The sequence below is a fragment of the Plectropomus leopardus genome, chromosome 18 (assembly GCF_026936395.1).
Source record: "Plectropomus leopardus strain MGB_pleo_1.0 chromosome 18, ASM2693639v1, whole genome shotgun sequence".
NCBI lineage: Eukaryota > Metazoa > Chordata > Actinopteri > Perciformes > Serranidae > Plectropomus > Plectropomus leopardus.
Genome location: NC_142193.1, coordinates 14,373,945 through 14,385,267, shown reverse-complemented (window position 1 = coordinate 14,385,267; position 11,323 = coordinate 14,373,945). Strand labels below are relative to the sequence as shown.

Here is an 11,323-nt window from a genome sequence, read left to right as displayed (position 1 = left end):
CTGTTTAAGTCTACCTCCATAATTATGATGTTAGGAAACACATTAATGAATAAAATATCAAACTGTGCCTTGAGTATGTGAACTTGAAAACCCCCGTGGCAACTCATGAGGATCTTAAAACTCTTATTGCATGCATTTTTAATTGGTGGTAAAATAAAGGGAAGAGGAAAGAAAACAGGCTAAAATGAACTCCACAAAAAAGTCTTTACATGTAATGCAGAGGCAATTTACAGCAATTTAGTGTGGCTGGAATCCAGCAGCCTCCTCGGGCTCCTCTTTTATTTTCATAGAAGATCCAGTGACAGTAATGAATCATAGTTAAGACCATACTGCAGTGTAAGCTTGCAGTTTATTAAACAGTCAGCAGCTCATTGCTTTTGATCCTGGGGACCGTCATTGTAATAGATTACAGTCCACCACGTTGATAGTTCTCCGAACGATTCTTCTCCGCCATTCCTGCCCCCTTCCATGTTTCAGACCTCATATTTCTTCATGGGGAGCTCGGGGGGGAAAACAACAACAAGCAAACAGACCCGAGGAGCCATGCTTTGGAATGTGAATGCAATGACCTTGGCTCATGTTATCCTCCAGAGTGTTGAGTTTCTGTGGCTGAAGGCAGGAATTTAATCATTGCATTCTTTTGTCTGTGAAACAGGTTCACTCTGACATTCTGGTGAAGGACGAGATATGTTTGGAGAGAGTTATCAGGTCTAACACAGAAGCAGAATCCTTTCAGTTTCCCCCAACTGCATCATTTATCAGCAGATGATTGATACTTATATCTGGTGCTGACATAGGGCTATTCTTCTTAATTCTACCTAACATCGGCCATTAACGCTGGAGCAACGAGTCAGGATGGGGTTATGTTGTTGATTAGTGTGCACCATCAGTTAAGGTGAGATTTGGGACATTGACAGTACCTGTTGAGTCCTGGAAATATTTGTGTTGAGGGATGGAAACGTTGTTTTGTCAGCAGGAGGCCAGAAAATGTGAACATATGAGCTAAAAATTTAAATGATGCTCATATATTATTCTTGGTTTGTTTGAGGAATTAGAGAGATGTGGCACTCACATTGCTTATTTTTCACCGTGTGTGCAATTTTACCCAAAATATATTCTTTTTCTGAGATGTTTCTCATGCTAATGTGAAAAATAAACTATCACTAGATGGAAGAGGGTTCTCACTCCATTATTACATTTTTTTTACTTTATGTGTGTGGGTTGATTGTCCATTCCATTATTGTGAACATCTTGAGGTAATTTTCTCAAATTTGGTACAAACGTCAACTTAGACTCAAGGATGCACTGTGTTTGGATTTTGGTTCTCAAAGGTCAAGGTTACCATGACCTTGCAGCTGACTCTCATCTGTCTAGGTCACTGTGACCTAAAAAAACATGATTTGGCCATAACTCAAGAATTGAATTATGACAAAATTCACACAAATGTCTAATAGAATAAAATACTCAAGTGATTTGTATCCAAAATGTCAAAGGTCAGCCTCACTTTGACATCAAAATCTTATGCTAAAACACTTTACTGGCTGATGATCAAGCTCAGGAACACAAGGGGAGACATTTGGTCTGCTACTGACATCATAATACAAACCTTGGGTACCCACTTTAAAACTGTGCTGATTGCATAGATCTTCTTCGTTCGTCTTCTGAAGATATGTGTTAGGCAGCCACGTTTTAGAATATGTAGCTTTTTTTGCCGTAATGTCCATATTTGAAGTATTGTCAGCTGTCATGAGTACATTTGAGTCTGGACAGACTTGGGTGTAAATTTTAACTGCAACTTATCTGGTTTGCAGAGGCATACAACCGTAAGGCGGTAATTCTAGATTTATTCTGAACGATACTTTAAGAGCTCTAACCTTAAAGTTGTGGCCATATTAGTTGACTAATCCCCTGGGTATTCTTGTCATGTCCATATGTTAGATTTGCTCCATTCTAAGCAATTTCATAAAGTACTGTTATAATCCTACAAACCCTAAGCAGCTCTCACTTTTGGCCTGATCTTTTCTGTGAACAGGTATCACAACAACAAAGAAAAAGTACACAAATCCAAAGAAGTGGAAGCCAGGAGCAGAATATAAAGACATCTGGAAGAAAACTACTTTGTATCAGCAGGCTATTGATGTTTGTATCTTTAGGACGCTTGGCTGTCTGCACTGTCAGTGTCTATCACAAATCTCTTAAAAGATATTGATAGTTTAGATACAGTCATGGCCAAAAATATCGGCACCCTTGCAGTTCCGTCAGATAACACACCACTTCTTCTAGAAAATTGTTGAAATTACAAATGTTTTGGTATTCACATGTTTATTCTTTTGTTTGCATGGGAACAACACAAAACAACAGAGAAAAAAAGTCAAACCTGATACAATTCCACACAGAACTCCGTAAAGGCACAAAATTATTAGCACCCTTAACTTAATATTTGGTAGCACACCCTTTGGAAAAAATAAGTGAAATCAATCGCTTCCTGTAACCATGAATGAGTTTCTTGCACCTCTCTGCTGGAATTTTGGACCACTCTTCTTTTGTGAACTGCTCCAGGTCTTTCAGATTTGAAGGGTGCCTTCTCCCAACTACTGTTTTGAGATCTCCTCACAGGTGTTCTATGGTATTCAGATCTGAACTCATTCCTGGCCAGCGCTTTGTTTGTAACCATTTCTGAATGCTTTTTAAAGTGTGTTTTAGGTCATTGTCCTGCTGGAAGGCCATGACCTCTGGTGGAGACGCAGCTCTCTGACACTGGGCACTACGTTGCGCCCCAAAATTCTTTGATAAGCATCAGATTTCAAGATGCCATTCACATAGTTAAGGCATCCAGTGCCAGAAGCAGCAAAGCAACCCCAAAACATCTTTGAACCTCCACCATGTTCGACTGAAGGGACTGTGTTCTTTTTTTGAAGGCCTCATTTCTGTAAACAGTGCCATGATGTGCTTTACCAAAAAGCTCTGCTTTAGTCTCATCTGTCCACAATACGTTCTCCCAGAAGGATTATGGCTTCGTCACATACGTTTTGGCAAACTCCAGTCTGACTTTTTTATGCCTTCGTGTCAGCTGTGGTATCTTCCTGGGTCTCCTACCATAGCGTTGCTTTTCATTCAGATAGTGACAGCGAGCTGGCACTGTTGTACCCTGTGTCTGCAGGTCAGCTTGAATTTGTTTGGAAGTTGATCGATGTGCTTTATCCACCATTCGAACAATCCTTTGTTGTAATCTTACATCAATTTTGCTCTTCTGTCCACATCCAGGGAGGTTAGCTACAGTGCCATGGGCTGTGTACTTCTTGATGACATTGCGCACAGTGGACAGAGGAACATTAAGATCTCTGGAGATGGACTTTTAGCCTTGAGATTGTCCATGTTTTTCCACAATTTTGGCTCTCAAATCCACAGACAACTCTTTAGTCTTCTTTCTTTTCTCCATGCTCAGTGTGACACACAACACAAAGGTTGAATCAACTTTTCTCCAGTTTAACTGGTTGCAAGTGTGATTACTATATTTCTCACACCTGTTACTTGCCACAGGTGGGTCTAAATACAAATTACAGGAGCATCACATGTTTGAAATGCAATTATTTTTTACAATTTTGACAAGGTGTAAATGTATTTGTTCAGTCCATTATTTGAGTTCTGTGTGAAATTTGATCAGGTTTGACTTTTCTTCTTTGTTTTCTTATGTTATTCCAATGCAGACAAAAGAAATACACATGTGAATACCAAAACATTTGCAATTGCAACAATTTTCTGGGAGAAGTGGTGTATTATCTGACAGAATTATATCGGTGCTGATATTTTTGGCCATGACTGTAGTTGTTAGAAGTCTGTCAGTTGAATGAATACAATACAATACAATACAATAAAAGCAAGGTGAGTCAGAAAATGTCATCATTTATAGAAAAAAAACATTAAAAAGTTTTAGTGTAGTGATCATTACTGTCTTTTCAATAAATTATGTTTGATTTTTATATGATTTTTGAGAAAGATCAAGAATCAATTCAGCACCTTATAGCATAATTGGCTGCAGTGGTAGCAGAGTTGATACAAGTAATTATTATTCCATAGGTTAACTAAGCTGAAATATTGCTGCAGCCAGTTTCTTGGAATTAAAGTTATCTGACCATATTAAGGTACAAACTAATAGTTAAATAAGTGGCCATGAATAAACTTTTGTAGATCTTCATTATCAGTACAAGCAATGTTGGACAAAGGGAATCTAACATATTGCAAGTACACATGAAAAATTGTTTCCAAAAATCCTGAGTCACATTTTGGAAGAAGAACTGCATTTCCTTATGTGCACATAGACAACATAGCACAGGTGTATTTAACTGGCCTTTCTCACATCAGACCTTTTAACTGAGCACAGGTGTTGCTGATAACACTAACGATGTCTCTGCTCTATATACAGAGTCCCAGAGAGAGTGACAGTGAGCCAGCATGAACCATGCTGGTATCCTGAAATCAAAACAGCTGTAATCTACTAAACACTAGGAGACAAGACTTAAGTTTAACATCCTCTCACAACTAAAGAAAATGAGACTTCAAGATTCCGCAAAGACTGGGGATCTTGTAAGGTCACTATTTGCAAGACTACAATCAGATTCCCTTTTGAGATCATTTTCCCATCCTGCCTTTGGTGGAAAATGTTGCACCAAACTAATCAAACCACACAAGTCTATAAACACAAAAACAAAGGTATCATTTGTTGACAGTATTTGTTCATTTTTGGTATCAGTGTAATCTATAAAGATACTGTGCAATACACGTAATAACTTCACTTTTTAAATTCTATAGTTTTGGCTCTCTAACAGCCTCCATTTGGTTAGCTGCTCAGTTTTAGTGGGATGAAACTTGGGGGGGGGGGGCATCCTGAGCTTTTGTTGTTCACTATTTTGTTCAGAAAATTGATCTATGAATGTGTCATATATTGTGTTTGTTGTCTTTTGTCTGTTTGCCTGCCTGTTTCTTTACACACCTGCGCTGTGTAAGTCTCGCTAGTTCTTCCCTGTTCCCAGAGTCTTCCCTGCACACCTGTTGTGTATTAACCTCCTTGCCCTGGTGTTACCTACCCCACCCTTGTTGACTCCACTGTCAGTTTTAAATATTAAGATTTCTCACTAAAATAAGTGCTATTTGATGGGTCATATACACAGCAAATTAAACATAGACTATTTTCCGCTCCACAACTCCACAAGTGTCTCCTTCATTTCCACAGTGTAACAGAACCAAGACTTGTTAATGCTCCTGCATCTCTCTGGAGTCCCCACCATGTTTACTGTCCTCACCCTTTGCTGCCTCTCCTTTGGTGCTGAAGAGAGAACATGGATTGGTAATTGTCAGATGTTCACATCTTTGAACTTGAGCCAAGACTAAAACCTCATGATAATAATAAACATGTTTGATTTTATCAGAATGTCAAGACGAGAAAAATACTCACGAGGCAGTTTGGGCTGAATTTTAAAGATGACCACTTTACACCAGTATCATAATCAAACATTTGCCCTGATAAAGTTCTAACCACAGCTTATTTATTTCTAAATAGATGCATTGTTCACAAGAATGCAGCACCTTTTCCCTTCAGATATGAATGTATTAAAATTGTGTCAGATTCTGGCATGTGTGAAATAGTTTAGAGGCCTGTTGCAGCCACCAGCTGCCCATCATCCATCCTCCAACACAATCCAGGACATAATGCATCACAGATTGCAGAACACAACACACAGAGCTGCATGCTGAACAAAGAGGTCCACACATTACATAATGCACCAGGTGCTACTCCTTCTCCCTCGGCTCTCTCAGCATGAAATTTCCTCTGGTGATGTTCGTGGTGGGGGATCTGTATGGCAGAGCCGGTCCAACATTGGGCAAAGCTTTTCCTCTAATACAGGGAGGCCCTTTGATGCTGATACTGTAATGACAGCACAGAAAAGATACTTGCTGGAGATATTTATAAAATGTATGCTGCTGTGAGGGCACATTGAACACAGAAATATCATAATTGTGTTCCTGTGCATGTTTCAGTGCTGCCACTTGTCAAATTTAAGTGGCAAATTCTGAAGCGAAAACAAAAAGTTGTTTTGTGGCAGAGTGGCAAGACAATCATTCTCTACTTTTACTGTGTCAGTCTGAATAAAAATATCATCTTAAAGCCCATACAGACTTTAAAAAGCATACAAATATGCAGCAAAGTTTGCGACCGTTATCTTAAAATTTAAAACTTAAATACTTCTTCCACCTGACACAACAGCTAAGTGGTGCATCTTTCTAGCTAAAGCACATTTGAAGGATTTACAAGACTCCGTACAATAACATTTCTATGTCATATCTGCATGTACTGTATTATAAGAGCTTCTAGTCATGCATCACATCACACAAAGGGGTGCAGTATTGTCTCACTGCGCCTAACGACTGATTAGAAAGATAAGAGGAATTCAACCCCACCTGACACGCAATAAACGCGGCTCTAATCAGTGTCATCATATCTCGAAACCCCTCTGCCAGGCATTATCAAGCCCACAGAATACAGCGAGACAGTCAATCCCACGCCTGCTGTGCTCAGCATAAGGATATGTGAATGCAATCTAAAAGCTGTTCCACTAACTGAGACAGAGCATCTACAGAGCCCTGTTCCTGGGAGCATATAATTTCCCATTTCAGCATATTGGCCTGTTGTGTAATTAATCTTAATTTAGGGGCAGGAGGTGGCAGGGGATGGTGTTTTATGGAGGCTTCAGAGATTGGTTGGCTGTCAGGTTAGACCTGTGCTCTGGTCTTATAATAAAGAAGAAAAGAGGGAATTGGACACAATCAGTTGTCAAGGAAAAGCAAGGAGAAATGATTTACGGTATCTTTTGGGTTCCTGATGTATGCAAAAGTGGAAATGAGTTACTTTATGATATTATGCTTTCCGACTATACTGATAGGCTAGCTGCCTCCATAGGCAATGATTATAAACCCCTATTTAGTCTTTTTCAGAGTAGTTTATTGTGTCATAAATCACCACTGTCTTTATTATATTGCTGAAAACAGAGAAATATATTTGCAAACAGAGGTATGTGCTCACTGCTTTATGATTATCACCATAACAAAGATGCCAAGTAGCAATATTTTCATTGTCATGCATAACCACAAAAAATGATCCTGAGATGAAAGGAAATGTGATTTGACGAGAGATGTATGTAGACTAATACTAATATAGTTTACATCAGAGGTCTACAGCAATCTTGTTTTAATGTGTTGTGCATCCGTATATACATGTGTTTGGCAATCGATTGTTCTTAAAACAGGCAGGTTCACCTTTTCCTTAAAAAGACAAATACACACCTTTAATTTGAAGGAGCACATTGATTGTAAGGGGCAAAACATTTACTGGGAACAACTGCTCAAGTTAAGTGTAGTCATGTGGGTACACACCACCATTCAGATATCTTAAGTGAGAGTTCAAGGGATCCCTTGACTGGCAATGCAAGTTGTTCCCTTGCCAAATTTTGGCATATTTTGGCGTAACTTAATGCTCCTCTCTCAACGAGATAGACCAAATATGATTGGTACCAGTGGGTGCTTTGATTGTCTAGTTTTACAAGATAAACACCACAACGTCTTTGACAGAGATATCGGACTCTAATTATTTTCGCCCAAGGGTGGGGGCAGCAATTGCACTATAATCAGGTTTATATTTATGTTTTCTTTATTAGAAAAGCAAATGTTGGTGTCATTTCTAATTAATCAGATAATATTTTCCCGTTATGGCATCTAATACCTCATCACACATCTGAGCCGACAGCTCCATGTGAAATATAAACCTTGTTACTGAGATGAGACAAAAGCACATGGAGGTCAGTGTGTGCTGCTGAGACCAATATGGCTGCACATGGTAATATGGTATCTATTTTCTGTTTGCACGGGAGCGAAATAGATGAATGTAACATGAAATATGGCTCGCAGCTCAGGGAGTGAAGTTGAACTGGTGTTTATGTTTAATTGCAGCAATTTATTTATTTAAATCTATTAAAGAACACAATGTGCTGTAGGATCCACCGTTAGGTATTTTAATGACCCACAGCTTAAGGAGTGCGAGAGAATGCTAATGAGGACGGGACAGTAAATACACTGAAATCACTGAGCAGTTTTCATACATTAGGAAAGACTGCAGGGAGCTTTTTTTTTCATCTGAATTGGGAATCAGCTGCTCAGTAGTAAGCCTGTTTTAGGCCACATTCCCCCGCTCCACTATTCAGAATAATGAATGCGTTTTTAATATTACAAAGATTATCAGGCTGATCCTCTCACAAGACAGCAGCTGGTTATTCTCAGACTTCTACCGCAGTCTGAGGTTCAAGCTGAAAAATCCCCGTGACATGTTTAAAATATCAAGTAGTTCAACACTCGCAGTAATTGTGCATATTTGCATTGATGGGCTCGCTGTTATTTCACTTGGATGATATGCAGGATATGTCGTGTGGGGGATATTAACTTCTCACCTCACTCTATCTCTTTCTGTCTCTCCTCCAGTCCTCCCTCTCCACCACCCCCCCCAACTCCTTTCATCTCTCATCTGCAGTTCCCGGCTGATCTGCCACCATCTTTAAAGTCGCTGTGGATCTCTGAGAATATTCCTCGCTCAGCAGCTATGGATGAACTCGTCCTCACACCCTGCTGCTGTATCGAGGACAGTTGCGCATGTGAGATACCCTCAGTTTTACCAGCACATTCTCTCTTGGTAGATTTATATCACCTGGACACCACAAAAAGACTCACTAAATAATAGAAAATACCATTTCCCCTTTGATTGTGGAGGTTTAGATGAGAAAAACCTTTGTTTTCTGTAACAGCAAAAGCAGAGCGACTAAATTCCAGTTACCACTAATGGCGAGTCACCATGTCTGGTTTTATTTGTCCAAACATGGGTAGCACACAGGCCTTAATACTCACAAAGATCTGATGTAGGGCAATCCAAACAAGATAGGCCCTTTCGTGTAATCAGAGTCGTGATTGTTATTGATCTTCTCTCCTTTCTGCAAATACAGGTTCAGGAGTATTTTTATCATTTCACAATGAAGCAGTTTCTATCCTCTGACTTTTTTGGTTCAGCTGAAGCCATTTGATTATCTTCTGGAGGCAGCAGCGATTTGCCCTCTTATTAGTTAGTATGCCGTAAAAGCAGAAATAAATACGAGTTTACATAGCTGTGGGTTTATTTAAGTGATGTTCATCGTCATACTCAACAAGGAGAGCAGCCAGTTTGGATGAGGGTGTGATGTGACTTAGAAGCTGCTGCAAATCTTTTTTATCTGCTGAGCTGGAGGGGGTTTGCCGTGCCATCAGGAGAGTTTTACAGCCCATTGATACTTAATGCATCTTTGTATTGTCTGGAATGTGTCATTGTTTGAGCTTCTTTCTTGCAGGATGAGACAGATTGTGGTGGTAAATGGTGGTGTTTTGAAATATTCCCTGGATATGTGCCTCATACATTTCTCACAGTCCAGTTGGTTGTGTTGTGCAAGCCTCAGAGCCCTAGCTTTGTAATGACAATCATTAAAGTATTTCACTGCAGAAAAAATGTTCTTTGAGGTACAAGACACTGCTACTTTTGAAATTGCTGCTACATGACCAGAAAAATGTAACAGGTTCGCATCCCAAGTTGTCACATTTTGCATCTGCTGTTGACATTTTGGGATGCCACAACCAACATGTGCAAGTCAACAAAAGCACATGGTTCAGATTAAGTTACAAAGGAATGGATGGTTAGGTTCTCAAAAAGAAACAACAACAACAACAACAACAACAACAACAACAACAACAACAACAACAACAACAAAAAAAACAATTGGTTGGCTCTACATTCATATGGGAAGTGAACACTGGGCATAGCGACATTATCTGACTCCTTGGGAATTAAAAAGGGGCTGAAAAAACGGAGAAAAAGGACACTTTTGCTCAAGAGGTGGAAAACCTACAGCTACCAGAATGCACTGTCCAATAAACATTTCCACTAGTGGGTGTTGTGATGCATTCACTTCTGTTACATTACATGTAGTGCAGTGAACTGTAGTGAACCTACGCTTGATGACTTGTTTTGCATCAGTTCATGTCGTCCTGTTTACCAGTTTACCACAGTTTATTGATTAATACCACCCACATCATTCTGAGACAATGCTGGTTGAAGATTGGCAAGTATTTCTTTAAAGCGTGTTTCAAACTGGCTTTGTAAATGTAAGCGATTCCACACGATATTTAGGAAAAAAGATGTCATAATTTATTAAACTAAGAGTAACATAATCATAATGATCATGAATCTATCATTCACCAGCTACAGTTGACTTAATTCATTCCTGATAGCAATTAGTCAGTCTCACAGTGTTTCACAGGAACGTGTAACGTCCCTCTGCATAACATTAAACACACCGGCCAATACCTCCAATAAATGATACAAGACATGATGCTGCTGCTCTTGGACATGTCAGCATTAATGCATCTTCTGTACAATATCCTGCCCTCATCACTTTATGATAAGACATGAAGTCTTGATGAAAAATCAATGAAAAGGCAATTTTATATTAAAAAAAAAAAAATTCTCTAAGACTTCCTCAGTATCTTGATTTATGTTTGTTTTCAGTTTCAGTCTGACAGGGCCGAGGTGAGGATACGCTCGAGTGTTCCTGAGGGCAGCGACCCATCCGCCTTCGCTTCACGTCCTGCCATCGAACAGCGTGTCACTTCTTGGACATGTTATTTACCAGACTGTTGCTGTTCCTTAACGCTACACTAGAGAGAGACGCCCATGGAAGAAGAAGGTGTTTTCTTATTGTCTGCACTCCCTAAAAAGAGACATAATGCCTTGTCAAGCATTAGTGCATGCTGTAACGAAATAATAATAATAATAATACAGAATAAATATGCTCTGCTGCAGCCTTTAATTTCAAATAACGAGGGTTTTATTGTCAAACCACAGAGACTGCCTGCGGCCACACAGGTTAATCCGTAATAATGATTGTAACTGTATACCAAAACATTACATGCTTAATTGGAATTGTAATAATATTTATGACGTGCATGCCGTGATTTTACTGCCCCTGACAATACCGTAGTGTATGAGTGGAAAGAATGCAGAGAGATACGAGAGTAGTCAACGAATTTAACATTCATTGGTTTCGATGAGGGCTCATGGCTCAGTGTTACACTGTTTTAGTGCTTCTGCACTGTGAAACAGTGGAGGAAAGACGGTGCTCCATACATTTACATGTATATACTTGAATTCCTGAATTCTACAGTTTTCGCATGCTCCAGTTTATGTGTTTTACCACTTATC

At 39.4% G+C, this 11,323-nt stretch overlaps 1 long non-coding RNA gene across 1 annotated transcript; it reads left to right on the top strand.

The window, feature by feature from the left end:
* Window positions 1-4,459: 4,459 nt before the first annotated feature.
* On the top strand, window positions 4,460-10,824 carry LOC148186450 (uncharacterized). Its single transcript, XR_015779602.1, has 3 exons — window positions 4,460-4,710; window positions 8,527-8,696; window positions 10,631-10,824. It is a non-coding gene; the product is annotated as an uncharacterized LOC148186450 (long non-coding RNA).
* The last annotated feature ends 499 nt before the right edge of the window (window positions 10,825-11,323 follow it).